This window comes from Vicugna pacos, chromosome 6 (genome assembly GCF_048564905.1).
Source record: "Vicugna pacos chromosome 6, VicPac4, whole genome shotgun sequence".
In the NCBI taxonomy this organism is placed as follows: Eukaryota; Metazoa; Chordata; class Mammalia; order Artiodactyla; family Camelidae; genus Vicugna; species Vicugna pacos.
The window spans coordinates 63,682,378-63,695,140 of NC_132992.1; positions in this window are offsets into that span (position 1 = coordinate 63,682,378).

Sequence of the window (12,763 nt, forward strand, 5' to 3'; positions counted from 1 at the left end):
AAGCAAGAATTCTTTGCTCTCAATCATTGTGGTACCAGCTTGCCTCTCTTAGGACACTTGCCAGAGACTTGCCACAGGGCTAGGCTGTGAGTTCCTTGGGGCCAGTAGTAGGTTATAGTCATCCTTATTTCTCTAGCAGGTAGCACAATGTCTGGCCCCAGCTAGTCAAATGGATGAATAATGATGATCATCAGCCCTGGAATGGGAAGAGAGCTTGAAGGTCACTGGGTTCAGCCTTGGCATTTTCCAGGTGGGTCTCAGTGAAGTTAAGTCACTAGGTTGACCTCACACAGCTAAGTGATAACATAACTAGACCTGTTACTTTGAATCTGAGAACAGAGCACTTTCTAACTACCCTGCAGGGCCTATAGACACAGCAGAGAGGAGTGGTGGGGGTTCAGGCTGTGGGTGGGGGTTGGCTGGAAGACAAGAGAAGCAAAAACTCAACTCAGGGCCTGGTATAACATTCTCAAGCAGGAAAAGGGGTCAACCCCACAAAGGCTTTTTCCAAAACCCTTGTTACTCTCGCCTGTGTGATTAGAGAGACACAGTGCGAGCACGAGCGGCTGACACCTGAGGTTACAGTAACAATGCTGTGGGAGAAATTTAAATAGAAGCTTCACTTGTTCACAGTGGATTTGTTTGAGGCCCAGACAATCTATCTAGCCTGATTACACTACCGTCATCACAGGGTTTTTTTTTTTCTTTATTTCTTTAGAAACAGAGTCTGGATTTTGTGATTTTAAAAAAGCAGCCATACTTACTAAGCCCTCCCTTTGTTTCCTCCCGGAGACAGCAGGGGTGAGAGTGCAGGCTTTGCAAGCCCAGGTTGAAGCTTGAATCTGGGGCTTATTTAGGGCATGACTTAGGACAAGCCACTTAACTGCTCTGCCCCTCAGCTTTCATGTTTGTAAAAACAGAGGTCAAGATAGTTCTCCCCATGGTTGTCATGGGAATAAAAAAAGGCACAAGGGCAGCAGCTGACAGAGTAGGAGAAGCCCAGCCCCCGGAGCCAGACAGCCTGGGTTGGAATTCTGGCTCTACCCATGCAAGACGGGTGACCTCAGGCACGTGACTGTCTTCTCTGTGACTCGGTTTCCTCTCTTCGTGGGTTGTTAGGACCCGCGTGGCACTTTAGGGTGCCCAGCACGTCATGAGCACTAGGTAGGCAGAAACTAGTGAAAATGCTGAGCCTGATGACAGGCACTTAACACACGGGAGCTCCCTCCTCCTTCTGCACCCAGAGGGAGCCCCGTCTGTGCATCTGTCTGGGGGCCCAAGCCTTCAGCCCACCCTGTATCACCTCTTGAGAAATCTGGCAGAACCAAGCCCTCCCTTTTCCCTGCTGAGCCAATGACATGTAGCTCTCTTGGTCACTGCCCTCACCATACGTTGACTCCCGGCCCAGATACATGAACCTGCTCTCCCCCACCCCCACCCCCACCCCTACAAGTGCAAGCCCATTCTTGGGTCGCAGCCCCTGCTCCCAGGTCAGGGCAGTGTGGTCTCCTGCCCAGCATGACACAGGGTGCTTTGTTCAGCTCTGTGGCCTGGGCGCCAGCTCCTGAAACCTCCCCGAGGCCTGTTTGGACCTGTTGTCTCTTGGGTTTATTAGTCTCAGCTCACTTGCTAGACTGAGCTCTGCCTGTTAACCCCAGGCCCTTTTCCCTGTGGACACACCCCAGGGGCTCTGAGAGGGAAGCTCTGCCCCGGCCCCCAGTCAAAGTGGGGCAGGGGCCAGAACCTGCGTTCCGAAGAGAAGGAGCCAGAATCCTGCTGCTGGCGAGAAGTTGAAAACAAAGATAGCAAAGGTCTGCAGCCCAGCTTCTGTGTCTCCTAGAAACCCTCTGCCCTGTGACAGTTCTAGGCCTAGGAGCCCATAAACGAAAGAGACATAGAACTCTTCTGGGCCTGCTCTTGACCTACCTGAAGCAAGAAGTCCCCTGGCACCCCAGGCGGGTGGTCCTCCAGGCCCTGCGTGACTGCTCTGTAACAGAGAGCACCCCTCTTTCCACCCGCACACGCCACTGCTAAGCCCCTCCGCTAACTAATGGCTTCTGGAACTTTGACCCAGTGCTCCCGGGGCCTTTTCTGTGTGATGGTTGGTTTGAGCAGTTATTCTGCTCACTCCATCCCCCCAGCTTCTCCAGGCTGAACACTCTCACGGTGCCTCGCACAACATGACTCCAGACCCCTTCCCATTCTGCCTGGGATCCCTGGGCTTCTCTCATGCCCACAGAAAAGTCTCATAATCGTAACAAGGAAGCCAGCGAATATGGCCTAGGGACCTATTGTGTGGTAGCCGGCTCACCAGGTGTAGGGGGGTGGGGGCACACGGGGAACACACCTGGTCTCTGTCCTCAGGGAGCTGACCATAGAGGTGAGAGGGAGATAACCTACCCTCATGTTTACAGGCCAGTGGACGCCACTTGCCATGTGCCTACATGCTAAAGGTTTAACAGTTGGGGAGGTGATCACTTAAAGATATGGAGTTTCTTTTTGAGTTAGTGAAAATGACTAAAAATGATTGTAGTGAAGGTTATACACATCTGTGAATATACTAAAAGCCACTGAGTTGTACATTGTATTTTTAATTTTTAAAAATGTTTAATTAAAGTATATAGGTGATTTGCAATGTTGTGTTTCTGGTGTACAGCATAGTGATTTGCTTATACATATGTATATTCTTTTTCATTATAGGCTATTACAAGATACTGAATATAGTTCCCTGCACTATGCAGTAAGACCTTGTTGTTTATTTATTTTATATATGTTATCTTGTATCTGCTACTCCCAAACTCCTAATTTATTTCTCCCCAAACTCCTTTCCCCCATGGTAACTATAAGTTTGTTTTCTATGTCTGAGTCTGTTTCTATTTGTAAATAAGTTCATTTGTGTTATTTTTCAGATTCCACATATAAGTGATATATGATTTTTGTCTTTCTCTAACTTACTTAGTACGATCATCTCTAGGTCCACCCATGTTGCTGCAATTGGTATTATTTCATTCTTTTTTATGGCTGAGTAGTATTCCATTGTACAAATATACCACAACTTCTTTATCCAATCATCAGCATTTAGGTTGCTTTGATGTCTTGGCTATTAAATAGTGCTGCTATAAACATTGTGGGAGTGCATATATCTTTTTGAATTAGAGTTTTCTCTGGATATATGCCCAGGAATGGGATTGCTTGATCATATGGTAACTCTATTTTTAGGTTTTTAAGGAATCTCCATACTATTCTCCATAGTGGCTACACCAAATTACATTCCCACCAACAATGTAGGAGGGCTCCCTTTTCTCCACACCCTTTCCAGCATTTATCATTTGGGGAGTTTTTAATGTTGGTCATTCTGACTGGTGTGAGGTGATACCTTAGTATAGTTTTGATTTGCATTTTTCTGATAATTAATGATAATGAGCATCTTTTCATGTGTCTGTTGGCCATCTGTATGTCTTCTTTTTCTATTTTTAAATTTTTTATGAAAGTACTGGGAATTGAACCCAGGACCTCATGCATGCTAAGCATGTGCTGTTCCACTGAGCTATTTCTCTCCCAGTGTATGTCTTCTTTAGAGAAAAATCTGTTTAGGTATTCTGCCCATTTTTTGATTGGGTTGTTCTGTTTTGTTTTTTATGGGTTTTTGTTGTTGTTGTTATTGAGTTGTATGAGCTGTTTGTATTGAATTGTGCACTTTCAATGGATGATTTGTATGGTATGGGAATTACATCTCAATAAGGTCAATATTTTAAAAGTTTGACAGTTAAACAAAATATGTTCTATCTTTCTACCTTGAAAAATATTCCTTTATATTGACCAGACCCAAAGGCCAAGTTTGAAGTTACAAGTTCCTGGAGTCCTCGGATTCTGTGCAGGAATGTGGCAGCAGAGGGAAAGCCGGTGTGACCCTCACACCTCTCCCCACCCCCCTTCCTACCCCAGCTCTTCCTGCACCTAGAGAGGCTTCGTGAGCATGCAGGAAGACTCACAAATTCCAGCTCCATCCACAGCGGCCCGTCAGCCACTCTCTCAGCTGGGGTGGGCACGCTGGTGGTGGGGTCTGCTCTTGGGAGGCCAGACCCAGGGAAGACACCAACACAGGCTCAAGTTGGCGGGCAGCCTTTTGACCAGGGAATTCCAGAGTGTGGTCCAGAGCATGCTAGACCATGGAACGTTCTGTGACGCTGGAAATGCTCTACACCTGTGCTGTCCCAGGTGGGTCTTTAGCCTTGGGTGGCAGTTGAGCACTTGAAATGTAGCTAGTGCACCTGAGAAATGGAATTTTTTAATTTTAAAAGTTTCATTAAGTAACATTTAAATTGTCACACGTGGCTCGTGGCTACCACATGAGACAACACAGATCTAGAAAGTGGTGGTAGCAGGGGGGCTCTGTCGCCTCCATCCCCTGGAGAGGGGCAGGCAGGACAAGCCTCTGAACAGGGCTGTCGGTTCTCAGGAAGATACTGGAGAGGGAGATGAGATTTGTTCTCAGAAGGAAATGGCCATATAAGGCTGCAAATTCCTGGCTTTCCAGATCTCTGAGGAGAGAGGCAGATGGCTGTGGGCTGAGGGGAGGAGAGTGACTCTAGGGCACCCCCAGACAAGTCCTCCTGAGATCTTTATGGGGACCTGTTTCACATGAGAGGCCTGCTTTGGTAGTTCAGGCCTGCTAGGACTGTGGGTATTGGCAGAAAGAGAAGACTCTGTTATTTTTTTCTTCCAAGGCCATGTGAACGGGGCAGGCCGTGTGCATAGTTTCCATGGCATAATCTGACTAGAAAGCCCTGTGTGTCTGTGGGGGAGGGACGAGGAGAGGCCCTCAGCTCAGCCTCAATCAGAACTGGGCACCAGCCCAGGAGGCACACTCCCTCCCAGGTCCTGCAGGGTCCTGAGCCGGGAGACGTTTGGGAGTGGGGGAGGGCCGCCTGGCCTGACTGGCCCGAGCCTTTAGAAGCTGGTTTGGTTGCTGACGGGGGTGAGGGTATTGGCTCTTCTGGATCCCCGGATATGTGGTAGAGGAAAGAAAATCTCCAGAGAACTGGGCCGGGTGGAGGCTCAGGCAGAACACAGGATATGGATTCACCGGGAGGCAAAAGAGAGGCAGATGAAGGAGGGCCTCCCTGTCTGCACTTGGCCACTGCCTCCCACCTGCAGAACAGAAGCTGTCTGCAGGCTGGCTAGGGCCTAGCCCCCAGGAGGAAGCAAATAGGATTATTTGCCCAGAGCAATTCTAGGCAGGTTTCCTGAACACTTTCCTGTGGAGAAGGGTGTCTCTAAAGAAAACAGGCCACCTTGCTAACCCCTCAAACTGGGGATGCAGAGAAGTCAGGGATGCACAGCACAGAGGACATTTATGAAGCATCTCTGTACTAGATACCAGGCTCTGTGCTAAGCGTTTTGCACTTCTGATGGCATTTGGAACAATATGGGTTAATAATCTTAATAGCTGGTATTTCTTGAGTGCCTACCAAGCGAACAGCCATCAATCCATTTAATCCTCACAAACCCCTTGTCTATAGGGGGTGGAAAACTATGCCTCATCTATAATTTTCCCCAAGTTGCTCAGCCAGGAAAGATCCCAGTCGGAATTTGAACCCAGACGCTGACCCCACGCTCCTGCTCTTAACCACCGATCTTCCTGACAGGTGTTCTGGATGGAACCTGGGTTTTGTGAGGCTCTATCCCAGGGACTTGGAAATGATCCCCTGGCTCTAAAGTATCCAGCTTGTCCTAAAGCTCCTGCTTCCCTTCTCCATCCTGGCTCTTTGGGGTTTCAAAGCCTGGAATCTCAAAGACTCCCTGTCCTCACACAGTGGCTGTCCCTTCACTTGCTCTGGGTTTGTTGTGACGTGCAGGCGGGCGGCCCTGGGCCACAGAGGTTGCCCAAGACAATCCTGCCTTTCTGAGGGGTGAGCTGGCCTCAGGGCTCAGGCTGCAGCCGGCACACACAATGCCCTCTGTCTCCACCAGGGCAGAAAGGCGCATTATTGCGGTCGGGTGACTCGGGCTCCACTGGGGTGATGTTTGTGGTCCGCACATCCCCCGCACGGTGCCTCCCCATGCCAGCGGGCTGGCCGGAGGCTGGAGGGAGGGGTGCAGGACACTCGGGCCTGGGAGTCCCTTCCTCTCGAGGATCCCGCCTTGCTTCTCAGATCAGACTTGTCCCCCAGCCTCCGTCCCCTCCTGCAGGTCCCTCCCCAGGCTCTTACTCCCAAGTCTCTGATGCTGTAATTTAAATTCCTTCTGGGAAAGCATATAGACAGCACTGTGCCTGGTACAACAGGCCCCATGAACGCGAGTTTTCTATTTTCCTTTTCTGGCTTCTCATGTTTGAACTTTATGCAGGTTGGAGATAATTTTGTCACCAGGAGTTTTGACAGAGACCCTGAAAACAAGTCTGTTCTTCATAGCAGCATCAGCCAGTTTGCTAAACTCCTAGCATGTGCCAGCCCTGGGGCCAAACCGACATCCTCACAGCAGCCCTGGGAGGGCTGTGCTCCTAGTCTCACGTGAAGTGTGAGCAGAGGCGGCTCCGGGGATGGAGTGACTGGTCCGTGGTGGCAAAGCTAGTAAGTGGTGCCCCTGCGAGTGGAACTCGGCTCTGAGTTCCAGCAAGAGCACTTGACCATTTTTACAGCGCCTGGATCAGTTTCCCAGGGCTCCAAAAACTAGGTGACCTAGAACAACAGACATCTATTGTCTCACAGCTGTGGAGGCTGGAAGTCCGAGATCGAGGCACCGATAGGGTTGGCCTTTTTTGAGGGCTGTGGGGGAGTCTGTTCCACACCTCTCCCCTGGCTTCTGGCGGCTTGGTGGCCATCTTTGGTGCGCCTTGGCTCGTGGCTGCGTCACCCTGAGCGTCTGCCTTCATCTTCACCTGGTGTCCTCCTCATGTGCGTGTCCCTCTCTGCGTCCAAATGTTCTCTTATTGTTTGGACACCAGTTCTGTCAGATTTGGGCCCACCCTAATGACCTCATTTTTATTTGACCATCTACAAAGACCTTATTTCCAAATAAAGTCACCTTCATAGGACCTGGCGATTAGGACTTCAACATTTTTTGGAGGGGATATAATTAACTCATAACAATGTCTTTCTCTGCTCAGTACCCTGGTGGCCCAGGCTTTCTGAGGAATATTAAGAGGGGGTGATGCTTCCCTCAGCTCCAAGGGCAAGATGAGCCTCCTCCTAGGATACTTTCACTTGCTCACACCGTGTACACACACACACACACACACACAGACGACAAATGTCATGTCTACTGAAAAGAAATGCACAACCTAAAAGTTGAGAATTGCATTTTTTTTCAGTCGATATTCATACCAGAGGCTGGACTGCCACGTTAACACCTGGACCCCGTGGAGGTAGTGGTACGTCCAGCCAAGGCGTGGCATAGAGAGCACCAGGCACTGCAGCAGGATGGACAGGCCAGGGTGGAGCTGGGGGAGAAGGCTCAGAGGGCTAGAGGAGCCCCTGGGAGCTTGGGGGCCAAAAGTCCTAGGGGCCAGTACCCCTCAGGCCAGGGGCCCAGGAAGTACCATTCTTACCCCCAGCTGGGACCGCCCCTGGCTGAGTGGGGACTTGTTACCTGAAACCCAGCAGGAGTAGTAACTAACTAGGTGAGAAAACTTGGGTGTAGCTGGAGGTACAGGTGGGGGAATTCACATCGTAGCCAGCAAGCTGCCTCCCTCTGCCCTCGGTGCTCCATGAATAATCATTTCTTGGGGAGGGTATAGCCCCAGTGGGAGAATGCATGCTTAGCATGCAGGAGGTCCTAGGCTCAATCCCTAGTACCTCCTCCAAAAATAAATAAACAAATTAACAAATAAACCTGATTACCACCCCAGCCAAAATAAATAAATAAATAAATCGTTCCTGTGCCAAGTGCTAGAGCTCAGAGACGGCCCCTTTCCTCTGCCCCCCTGTTACAGGGTTACTCAAGGTCAAGGGAAGGGAGGCGAAGGGTGATGAGTCTGGGAGGGTAGGGAGTTGAGGGGAAATGGGGGATGTTTTCAGAAGAGATCTGGTATGGCCTCAGTGCAAACTGCTGTGCTCAGAGGGCTGAGTGTCTGCACTGCTGGCTGTCTCTGGTCCATCCTGCTCCCGGTGCCCTTGCCTCTGTCGCCCCAGCCTCCACCCCCCACATCTCCTCCACTCCCCATGAGGCTCCTGTTCAACTTTCTGTCTCCTCAGTGTCTTACCCACCTCTGTGACTAGTTTCCTTCTGTCTGGCCTCCCTGGCCTCGGGGCACACACTCACACATGCTTTACACAGTTACACACATACACGGTCATGCCCACGCACACAAGTTCACACACATCCACACATTCCCAGACACACCTACACACCCTCACATGTGCACACATTCTCACACAAGCTTGCACACTGACACATGTGCACACATTCACATATGCCCGCACACTCACACACACCTGTACTTTCTCACATACACTCACACAGGCACAGAGCCTCATACACGCTCCCAGAACCTTCCGGCTTGGAGCTCTGTTGTGCCCTCAGCAGGGGCTTCCTTGAGTTGGCTCCTTACAAATGGGTCCCCTGGGGTAAAGCACCCATTGGTCTTACTGGGAGAAAGAAAACTGAGGCAGAAAGAGAGGTTCAGCCCTCAGATCTGCTTGACTTTGGGTTGAATCCCAGCTCCACCATCCTGTGGCCGTGTGTACCGAGGTACTTGCCTTATTTCTCCGAGTCTCAATTTCCTTATTTGGAAAATGGGGATAATGTTCCTCATTTCATGGAATCGTGCTAAAACTAGAAAATGGATTCAAAAGATGTAGCCTGGCATAAAAGAAGCATTTGTTATTATTTATTTCAAAATTCAATTGTATTTACATTTAGAAATAAATTGCACGATTCAAAACTCAAAAGGCAGAAAAGGGTATGCAGTGAAGTCTCCCTCCCATCCTGTTCCCAACCTACCTGGCCTCCTTCCCCACAACCAGAGAACCAAGGTTCGGGGCCTCACCTTTCTCACTTAACAATATGCCTTGAAGAATGTTCCGTATCAGTACATAGAGGGCTTCCTCATTGTTTTATGGCTGCATTGAAATTCCATTATGCAGAGGCACCATCGTTTATTTAACCAATTCTCACTGGATGGGACATTTAATTGTTTCCAGTCTTTTGCTATTTCAAACAAAGCTGCAGTAAAGAATTCTCGTACAGACATCATTTCCCACAAGTGTGAGTATATAAGTTAATACAGCAAATATTGTAAAACAGACACCAAAAGCTGCTCTTCCTGGCACATAGCTCACTCCTGCTCTTTCACAGGCGCTCGCTTCCACAACCGAGAGGTCTGCTGGGCAATGCTTCACACAATGGAGAGCACTGGGTTTTCCCAGCATCATAAACCAGCCCCCAAGACCTGGGCTTTGGCTAAAGAGACAACCCCGTCTTTTTGATTCTTAGCATTTCAATTGGGTAATGAGCCAACATGGCCTGGATGTGGAAGCACAGTGATGAGTTAAGTTATAGATCTGCAGAGGAGAAGGGCGATTGCAAACCAAAGAGCACAATGTTCCAGCCTTTGCCTACCAGTCACCAGACACACACAACCCACTGTGCACTGTGCTGGGGATGAGGAGACGGTGGAGACAAGACAGGGCAGACTCTGCCCTCATGGAGGCTGCAGACAAATGGTGGAGGCAGACACAGAGCAAGCAATTCACAAATGCTACGAACCATGGTAAAAAAGCACTGGGGTGGGTATAGCTCAGTGATAGAGTGCATGCTTAGCATGCATGTGGTCCTGGGTTCAATCCCCAGTACCTCCTTTAAAAAAACAAATAAACAAGAACTCAATTACCCTCCATGAGAAATTTTATATATATATATATATACATATATATATATGTATATATATATATATATATATTTTTTTTTTTTTAAGAAACATTTAAAAAAAGAAAAAGCAGGGAGCAGAAAAGTCAACCCCTGAATTTAGAGGCAGGCCGGGCACCTTTTGACTCTTCTGAAGCCCCGTCAGGTATCCCCTGGAGCCTCCACAGAGGCTCAGCCTTCTTCCCTGTTCTTTCTACCTCCTCATCTCCTTTCTCTCACAAGCTCTGGGTAGCTAGGTGCCTGCAGACTGTGCTGGGAAGATGGGTGCTGCTTTGCCCAACCCCGGCCCCTACCCCTGGCCTTGGAGAGCTGCTTTGGTCACCGGTGAGAGTGGCAGCCATGAAGTGAGGGAAGCAGCCACCGACTCCCCTTCCCGGTGGCAAGGGCTTGCTGGGCTTATCGGGGCAGCTCACCCTTCCTGACACACAGGAAAGCAGCCATCTGATAAAACTGGGTTGTACTCTGGTGTCAGCCACTTAATATGGTGTCCCTCCCAGGAATATTTGCATATTTGATGACACAACACAAAGGAGTGAATTGCTAATTAGAGGCCACCCAGGCCTGTGGGAAGATTTTCTTTGGGTGGATCACAGGGGACCTTCCCATGTTGACAACAGTTGACTTCAGTTGGGAGGGTACCTCCCATAATCTATTTTATTATTGTTTTGACCATGAGGAATCTGTAAAAAATGAAACATTTGCTTATTAAGAAGGGGAGCCCCTCATGTTCAGAGTCCGTCATCTGCACCAGACTCGCCTTCTGCAAGGTCACCTCCGTGGAGACATTGGACCCATAAAGCAGGGAACGCATCACTGCCATATGGAGGGAGCCACCCTGACAAGGTTGCAATGGTGTTAGCACAGTGAACTGGTGCTCAACCCCTGAATCAATCTATTGTAAAAGGGAAAAATGGAATTAATGTTATTCACCAGAACGATATAAATGTAGGATCACAACTGACAGAAGTTGGGGATGGAAGGGGACATTGTGGCGGAAAGATAGGTAAAAGTCCCCAATTTTTTTTGTAACTGATTTTATAGAGTTAGGAGTCTATTAGGAAATAGTTAGGAAAATAGAGCCAACTAGAAATCAAGTGAGCTTTAAGTACATTTTTTAAAGTTACAAAGTTAACCTGTAGAAAAATCTGAAAATTGTAATGACCGAAAACAAGAGGATTGGGACAAGAGGATTGGGGAGAAGGTGGGGGCTGGGTTAGTGGGCTAAACCCTCATCTTTCTTAGGCAGGAGTCATAGATATCTGAAGTTGATAAATCAAAGTTCAGCAGCAAATTACGTTGTGGTAGGGTGATGACCATCTAAAAGCAGAGAAGCGTAAAACCAGTTGGCTCTGAAAAGGCAGGTCAGAGCGGGATGGGGAGCTGCGTTGTTCTCCACAAATCACGTTTAAATGACGGGCAAGTTTTACTTTTGCAAAACTTAAGAAATTCTTTCTCAATTCTCTGGGCTTCCTGTAATGGGCAGGTAGATGATGATAATGAATGATAAGAGAATATAGACAGACCTTAATAATTTATTATTTATTTATTTGTAAATTTTTGATTTTCAAATTTACAGTTACCATTTTAAAATGTACAGTTCAGTAAATCAACTACACTTCAGTTAAAAAAAATAAAATTTACAGTTCAATAGTGTTAACTATATGCACACTGTTGTACAACAGATCTCCAGAAATTTTTCCTCTCCTCAAGCTGAAACTATACCCATTGAACAACTGCTCATTTTCCCCTCCCCCTGGCCCCCGGCAACCACCATTCTACTCTCTGCCTCTATGAATTTGACTACTTCCGATACCTTATGTAAGTGCAATCATACAATATTTGGCTTATTTCACTTAGCATAATGTCCTCAAATTTCATCCATTTTTCAGTATGTGACAGGATTTCCTTCATTTTTAAGGCTGAATAATATTTCATTGTGTACATAGATCAGATTTTCTTTATTCATTCATCTGTAGATGGACATTTGAGTTGCTTCCACCTTTTGGCTATTGCAAATAATGCTGCAGTGAACATGGATGTGCAAGCTTAACTTGTTTCTAAAAAAGGATATCCCAAATAGATGCAGAAACTATGGTCAGAGAAGGCTCAGAACTTAAGTCCCTCTTGGACCAGAGCAAGACCAGGGCATGCACTCTTGAGCTCCTGCTTTCACTCTCCTGACAGCTGGGGAGTTGCTCAAAGCCCGACTTCCTGAGATGGTCTGTAAGCTGAGACAGAAGGTGCATGGAAAGGAGCCAAGTTGTCATCAGCCTGGCGCCTACTCCTCTGTGCCATCTATCTGACTTTATAGTACTTCCCACTGTCATTGTTCTCCTGGCCTTGCCCAGATCCCAGTGCCCTACCCTGGCTTCTGGTGCCTGTGAGCAGCTGTGATGTGAGTTCAGTGCAAAGGCATTTGATTAATCACCTTATTTTCCCACAAACTCACTTTTTTCTTTTAGTTTTAGGCCTGTGCCTTGGTGTTAACTTGCAGGTCTGGTTTAGGTCTCCCCTAGGTTATCAGGACTCATTCACCTAGTCCCTGACCGTCCTGGTAGAGCAGATCTCTTTCTAGGCTGGAGGCTGTGGGTGGAGCCGTGTCACTAGTGCTGGCTAGCTTGGATGCTTTCCCATTGTGCTAGGTGACAGATTGTTCTTGGACAGGAAATTATTTAAGTTCAGCTTTTCCTCTGATGATCTGGGAGGCCCTCAGTCAGCACATGGGGAACAGAAATCCTGCAGGGACCTGGTTGTTAATGGACGTGTGAGCCAGGGTCCTCAGGCATAGCATGAGATACTTCCCACAGTGGGGAAGAATGTGGGATATGGGGTCTCCAAAATCACAGGGTAGGGGCAGGGAATTCCCTGTAGGGCTACTGGGAGGCTGGAAGTTATT